The sequence below is a fragment of the Vanellus vanellus genome (genome assembly GCF_965231255.1).
Source record: "Vanellus vanellus genome assembly, chromosome: 1".
Lineage (NCBI taxonomy): Eukaryota > Metazoa > Chordata > Aves > Charadriiformes > Charadriidae > Vanellus > Vanellus vanellus.
The window spans coordinates 38,282,570-38,290,758 of NC_138905.1; positions in this window are offsets into that span (position 1 = coordinate 38,282,570).

An 8,189-nucleotide genomic window follows, 5' to 3' on the forward strand; every position below is an offset into this window, starting at 1 on the left:
GAGACGTGCAAAAGGACTATACTGCTTAGACAGCTCAACACAGGGATTTCTCTTCATCATATTAATTCCTGGAGATGGGTGTTTGATTAATAGCCAGGACCCAGAAATATTTTCACACAAGTGGCAGATTGTAGAGAACAAGCACCTTTTTGGTTCCAAACTAGACAGGCAGCACCTGAAGCAGGGTGAGAACAGCAACCTCGTAGCATGTTTGTTAATAGGTTAATGTTCTCCTTTACACACAGCATGTTCTTGAATCCCATCGTTCCTGTAGTACTGAGTACCTCACAGTGAGTACCAAACAGGCGAACCAGAGTGGGTATGCTGAGACAAATAAATCCAATACAGAAACCCACAGAAGGAAGAGATTCAGTGAAGGGAGTGACAGAGTATCTGGAATTTGTATGTATCCTCAGCGATCCATTCATTACATAAGTTGCAGTACTACAGCATTACCAGATGTCAAAAGGAGAAGAAATAATGTGAGATTGTGGAAAAGTTGGAAGTAAAACATGAGTTCTGAGAGCAACAGATGGATAATGAGAGTGTTAAAATGTATACATTATCTACAACGTGTATTTAGAGACTTTTGTCTGGCATGAGTTATTCTGAAAATCCTAATGACAACTGCAGATAGATTTAAAAGGGCCCAGACTTCCACAGTATAACAGAATGAATGAGGGAACTTGTACATCCTACACAATGTCAATATGAATGATGTAAAACGATGTAAAAAATGCTGAACTGTGCATAGTAACACGTTTCCTAGGGAAGGAGTAAGGAGTAATAGGTCCTAAAGCACGGCTTCAGTAAATGATAATTTAAATAGGAAATGCTCCAGAAAAGCAGTAAAAAAGCTAGGGAAAGCGAAGATATGTTATAAAAGAAAGCTAAAACCAAATTACAAGGCAGTGGTACAAAATAAATGTCCCAGCATTGTGCAAAATATATGGAAGCAATTGAAGCAACTACTGTTTTCATGGAATAATTCAGCTTCTTATATATATTTATATTCTTTCAGGCAATCAGAATAGGACCAGGTGTATCTAAGAATGGGCATGGAGTTGTCCTTGAGCTCAAGATCCATAAAGGAGCATGGAAAACTTGCCTGGGTAAAAGCAAAATGAAAATTATGCTTAAGACTTATTGGATGTTTTTCACAGAGACTGCACAATATTCTCAATGCCAGAGGGTTTAAAACATTTTAAATTTAAATTCAAACATAATTTCTAAATTATGTATGTTCGGGTGCATATGTAAAATATAGATTTCAGCATTAACTTGAAGGTACCATCTTGGTCAATATAAAATACAGCTGGCTGTTTGTAGATTTTCATATGGTTATAAAAAATAACAGGTGTACACTAGGTTGAAAATGTGCATGTATGATATTGAAAACTTTCATTCAAGTAATTAATAATGGCTCTTATAGGGTTTTTTAGCTGGAAAAGTTTCCCTCCTATATTTTTCTAGATGGTTTTCCAATTAATTTCATCTAGATTTGTGAATGATTAATATTTCCAAAAATTGGTCTTATGTACATCTGAACTTGGACACTTGGGAGATAAAGAAGACATTACAAAAGGCTCATTTGAAACCTTTGGTTTGCGTATCTTCCCCATTTCACTTCTTGAAGCTCGTAGCAGAGTTAATTCAGTTTCCCTGGGTACCAACCCACAAAGTAAGGCCCGTACTCCTTTTTGTCCCCTCATAGTGCCTTACCTCAACTGCTATATATTTTCTTGCTTCTGCTGTAAACAACATTGTTGACTTTAAAATTATAATCTTCCTTTTATGATCTGAAACATTCTCATTCAGTTCTATCTGTGCCTGTTTCAATACACCTCTAAGAGTCTAATAATATATGCCCAACCTATTTCTGCTTACTTTATGACAACTTTTTAAATTACTTAGTCACACACTGCTTTTTTTCTCCAGAGTGGGTAGCGAACTGGCATTTCATTTTTTGCCTGACTAACTCTGCAGCACAGATAATTCTCTTTTAGCACATCTTCTGGTTGTTTATAGCATATAGTAGAAGTCATCCAGCATTTAATTCATTAACATGCTCTTGCTATGTAATTTTCAGGTTTATTACCTCTAACAAAATGCCATTCACAGTAACAAAGACATCATTCTGCAAAAAATCCAGCAAAAAGAGGACAAAGGATGGGCTGGGGATAGCACTGGAATGGAATGCTTACTTTGCTGTTCTATAACATTTTCCATCTTCATTCTTAAAGGACTTTTACAAAGATGAATCATTATTTCCATTTGCCTATGGGAGAAACTGAGTCACCTGAAGAGGAAGTGATTTGCCACACAGCAAGTCAGTGGCAGAGCCAAGAGCAAAGAACTCAAAGGCTCTTCATTTCCTGCCTGGTGCCCTCATGACATTAACTCAAGTTTACAGCTCTGCCACAGCCTTCTTTATGACCTCAGGTTAGTCATTTGGGTTCTTTATTCTACTAACACTGAAGTGCATGTTTCATTTAAGCATTTTTTTTAAGATCACAACTGGCTGAAAACCCTCCACTAATACAGAGGCCATATACGTTCATTCTTCCTCACAAGTTCGTTGCAGTGGACAATTTTTTGTTCAGTGCACTGTTATAGTAGGTAATATTCTATTTTTCCTGCTATGTTTATTTTTTCCCAGAAAGTTTTCACAAGGACTAATTTTAGCCACGGGAAACCTGTGTCCACAGACACAGGTCCACTAACATAGTAAGTTAGAGGAGCCTCTGTTGCTTGGAGGGTAGGTAACCTGTGTGCTGTGGGCCCCCAATTCTTCAGCTTTGCAAATGCTATTTTCCTTTTCCATAGACATCTGGAGCACAACTGTCTGCACTCCAGATGAAGTCATGGTGTGGATGAGAGGAGAGTTCACTCCTCCATCTACTGCTCCCTACGCAGCATGGGTGAATAGCTGAAAAAAACACCTCCTTTCCCCTGCCCAACCTCATCCCATATGCCCATAAAGCTCTTCCAAACATTTCCTCTACCATTCCTTGTAAGAACACCTCTGCACTGTCCTACAGAGCCTCATGTGGGACAAAGCAGTCATTTCAGTATTTGCCTCTAAATTTGTTGTGTATTTTGCTATTACTACTTTCTGCCGTTCCTTTTGCTTTCTTCTATTCCTTTTACTTTCCTTACTTCTTTTTGATACTCTTTCTCCTGTTTCTACTGTGTCTTCTCCTTTTTTTTCATTTCTGTGTGGCTTTTTTTCCTTTTTATGCTTCTTTTCCACAAGAAAATTGAGGTGTTCCACTCTAGCCCAACCTGACTCATAGAGGCATGGACAGGTAAGCTGGAGAGCTGGCAGAAAGCATTGCTATGCCGAGAGAGGAGTAGGGTGTTGCTGCTGTGAGGATTTCCCAGAAGTGATATTGGAGCTGGTCCAACAGTTTACAGTAAAAGGACTGCAGTTCTAATGCACATTCAGCAAGGTGAAGGCCATTTTTTTTCAGGTCAGGTACAATAACCAAGAGTGGCTTGTCAGATGTATCTCTGGCCTGAGAAATTAAACATCATCTTTGGACAGGATGCTACATGGTACCTCCTGGACTTGAAGGATCCAGCTTTCATGTGAAGTCTGACATAGAAGAAGAGAGGCAGATCTCTGGTCTGTAATGAGCATGCAGAGTGAAGAACAAAGGCTCCATAACTGGAGGACATTACTATGGGGCAAAGGCATCAGCTTCTTGACATCCATAGCTCCCTTCTCCAACCAAGATGCTCATCAGTGTTGACAAAGGAGCCTGGCTCTGAAGAACACTTTGCTTGCATCTGGGTCAACCTAAGAGGAACAGCAGGGGGAGAATGTGTATTGGGGTTACAGACACCTTTTCCTGAGCAGAGGACAGACACCTTAGATGCCTTTCAAAGTGGTGAATCCTGGGCGTCTCTGCCATGCACTGCCCAAACAGTAGGAACAGCAGTTCCCCGCTGAATGATCAAGCATATTGAGTTCAGCACCTCTGAAGGATGAAAGCAGCCCACTGTTGGGCTTGCTGCCATGTCATGCCTCACAGAGTGGAAGCTGAAGCAGTGGGGCAGAAGCCATTAGCAGTTTGGGGAGGACATCTAGGCAGTGGTGAAGGAAAACTTTCAGTGCATCATTCTCACAGAGGAAACTGAGTACAACATGTTATCTACATGTGGCAGACAACTGGAGTGTGTGGCACAGGCTAGACACTTTCATGATCATAGAATCATAGAATCGTTTAGGTTGGAAAAGATCTTTAAGGTCTTAGAGTCCAAATGTAAACCTAGCACTGCCAAGTCCACCACTAAACCATGTCCCTAAGCACAACATCTACCCATCTTTTAAATACCTCTAGGGATGGGGACTCAACCACTTCCCTGGGCAGCCTGTTCCAATGCTTGAAAACCCTTTCAGGAAAGAAATATTTCCTAATATCCAATCTAAACCTCCCCCAGCACAGCTTGAGGCTCTTGTCCTATCACTTGTTACTTTGGAGAAGAGACTGACCCCCACCTCACTACAACCTCCTTTCAGGTAGTTGTAGAGAGCAATAAGGTCTCCCCTCAGCCTCCTTTTCTCCAGGCTAAACAACCCCAGTTCCCTCAGCTGCTCCTCCTAAGACTTGTGCTCTAGACCCTTCATCAGCTTCGTTGCCCTTCTCTGGACACGCTCCAGGCACCTCAGTGTGTTTCTTGTAGTGAGAGGCCCACAACTGAACACAGTATTCGAGGTGCAGCCTCACCAGTGCCAAGTACAAGGGGATGATGTGTGACATAGAAGCTTTGGTTTGGGTAGGACCAAGCTGCCCTTAGATGGAGACGTGGATAACTTATCTGTAGGCCAAAAATTAGTTATGAACACTCCCTAAATGTACTCAATTTTTACAAGGGAAAACAAAGTTCCAGAAATGCAGCATGTACTTTGAGTAGGAAATGGTAGTTTTCAGGGCCAGTGGGACTTTGTTCCCATTGTCTGCGAGTGGTTCTTATGGAAGTTCTTCCTTCCTCTATGGCAGAAATTTTCTATGTGAGTGGAGTTATTGACAGTGGAAATTGCACAGCTTAAGGAAATCTTTTAAATACACCAGGCCATACCACTGAGCACTCACAACAAAAGGATCGATGCAATACTCAATAAGAAGCTGAGAGCAGGAGAGACTGAGATGCTCGTGGCCGTCTGCACTGCTGAGATGTACACGTGCTTTCTGTGGGAACATGAGATTTTCTAAGGGCTTCAGGCTTCCTGCTTATGCATCTTGCCTGCAGTTCAGGTGGGAGGTAATGGAGGCGAGTGTGTACTCAAGAGACAGGGAACATCTTCTCTTGTGTTTGCACAGTGCCAGGTACCAGAGAGCAATGAAAATGGGTCAGGTCTCTAAGTGCTGAAGAAGCATAGATAGTAATACCAATAATTGTTTGGAACACACTGAATTTAGTGCTTTGAAGCAGCCAAATGACATAGATGGAACGCAGAACGGTGAGCCTGTTCTGAACTTCCGTGATTTGATTATTTTTGTCTATTGTATGTATTTATACTCTGCTTATTCATTGAGTAAACTGATATTAGAGTTTTGTGGCACAAGAAATGCATTACACAATTAGCCTTAAATGAAAGTGTAAAATGTAAACTTAATTTTTTCTGTTCCATGAATGATGGCTCGTCTGTTAAACATTATTAAATGAATGAAGTAAACTTAAGTTTTCAAGACATTATCCTTGGATCAAAGTCAGGGATGTAATTGCCAACAGTGAGCTCTTTGTGGCTACGTCTACACTGCTCTTCGTGTTACCGCCAAACACTATCAAGGTCCCAGGCTAGAGTGCTGTGCCTACACCCATATTAAAGGTCATTTAGGACATCACAGAAAATTCTCATCAGGTATATTTAACATGTCTGCATCCTGCATGGTGCTCACAGGTATTTCCTTAAATAAGAAAGGTACAGGAATGCAGAAAATCAGGCATCTCCAGGTTTTCAGGCTTCTGTTGATTTCAGACGGACAGGATCCCTTCCCAGTATTCTGCTGCAGTTAAGGATGCATCTCTAGTTTTTATCATTCCTTAGACCTTGAAAATATTTGCAAATAATATTTAATATTAGGTAAGTAGACACTCAAAAGCCAGAATAGTGTATTGACACAACTTTTGGCTACACCTGTGCTGGGAGGGCATTATATATACGTAGAAGTACCTCCACCAATTCAGGGTCGCAAATATTTGTTTTACCTAGCCAGAGTTTCTGTATGTTAATATTAGTGAACCAATATGAAAAATACCCTGCCTGGCCACCAAGCTCAGCTTCGCTTTTCCCTTTTCAAATTTAAACAAAATACTCTGGATGTAATCTACTGCAAGGCTTTAGAGAATGAATTACACAACTGATTTGTCACCCACTTAGAATTGTCTATTACAGCATGCATCGGTCTTTTAGCAACAATAACTCTATGACACAACAGGGCGAGAAGGTTTAAGGGACCAACAGCTGAGTGACATTCTGATACTGTCCTACTTATGAGATTTATCCATTCTTTCTGAATAACTTCAGGATGGGCCTCTCAACCATAATACACATCAGCTTTTAGCCACTATTACTATTTCTTTGTTTCATTCCTAAAGCCTTTGTCTCTATTGTTGCTTGTTTTTCTATTAGATTTTTTTCCTTATTATTTGTTGTCACACTTTGTCGTGAAATCTCTTGTCTTCCAATATCTGGAATTCTTCTTTAAGCTCAGTTGCTGGGGATTTGGACAGCTTGGGTTCAGGTTTTAAAATAAATATACCTAGGCATTCTGGTTCCTGGGAAAGAATTGAACACATAAAGCAAATTTTAGTGAAAGGCTCACGTGTAAACAAACTCTCCTTTTTAAATAAATACAGTTTTTTAAACCAGTCTTAAGGATTTTGAGTTCTGCTTTTCGGATTTTTTTTTTCAACACACAGAGTCATCAGTAATGTCTCCTGTAGTCCCATTAAAATGGCCAGTGCCCGGGAATAAGGACATAAAGTGAGTCAGGAATTATATGACCTGATCAGGGATGAACATCCAAACTGAGAACATGCTATTCTATAGATTGGTATAGGTTATTTAAAAGGCAAAGTATTAACTGCAGGAGGGGATTCTGTTGCCTTATGAAGTCTCAGACTTATGAACTAAGATTGTTCACTTTTAGTGACAAGAACTGCGCAGTCACAGCAGCTCATCACACACTTTGTGGGAGTGGAACCACTGTGGGACACTTAGGCAAGAACTGTAATCTGGAAACACATGGCCTTTTTGCGGGACCTAGGTTATCTAGCACGCTGTGCTCATGCTGTTGTAATATGCAAACAGTCCAGCAGCACGTGGGAAGTGCGAGCATTAGATGCTTTGCGGGTGCCCCCATCTTAGCCACAAATAAGCTGCAGTGCAAAGGCAAGAGGCGGCATAAGCCTTTTGAACATTAATAGGATGCCCTCAGGAAAGAAAAGCATATCAGCAAAAGATGTATCAGCAAAACACACAGGCTCACGTGCAGAATGGTAGGGTCAATACATAAACAAATGTTACATATTAGTACTGTTAGACCACTGTTAACTTTGACAAAGATGGATTCACTCTCATTACGAAAATTCACCCGGAAGTTGTAGGGAGGAGAAATAAGAACTTAAGAGAGGGACGTGCAAGTGAGTCTATTCACACAGAGCTAGCATGGTGGTAGCAACTGTAATATTTAAAAATTAGTTTTCTTTGTAAAAAGCCCATTCAGTTTTATAAACAGAAAGTTATTTCATGTTCATTGTGTAGTACTTGAAACAACTAGATAAACCAGACTAAATATGTTTAAAATTAGATTAATTCAATTTGTTTTCATAGTGAAGAGCAATTTCTTCCTAAGCATACTGTCTTAAGAGCAACTGTACTAGTTCCTGGAGTCCTGTGATTGTGTGATAATCTCCATTTTTATTAAAAAAGAAAGGATAAGCACATTCCTACTGTTCACTAACATTCACATTAACATCACATTCCTAAGAGAAGCTGAATGTGATTTGAGCATACCTTAAAGCTCAAAAATTAAAAGGTAAATAGAAAGATGCCGGCATTCGCAATATTGCGAATTTTACAAGAGGATCCTATTTCTTTTAGATGGGACTCATGATTTCTAAATGCTTCATTGAGTTGTATAGAGACTGGGTTGCATTAGTTGGTAGAGGAAGTTGCA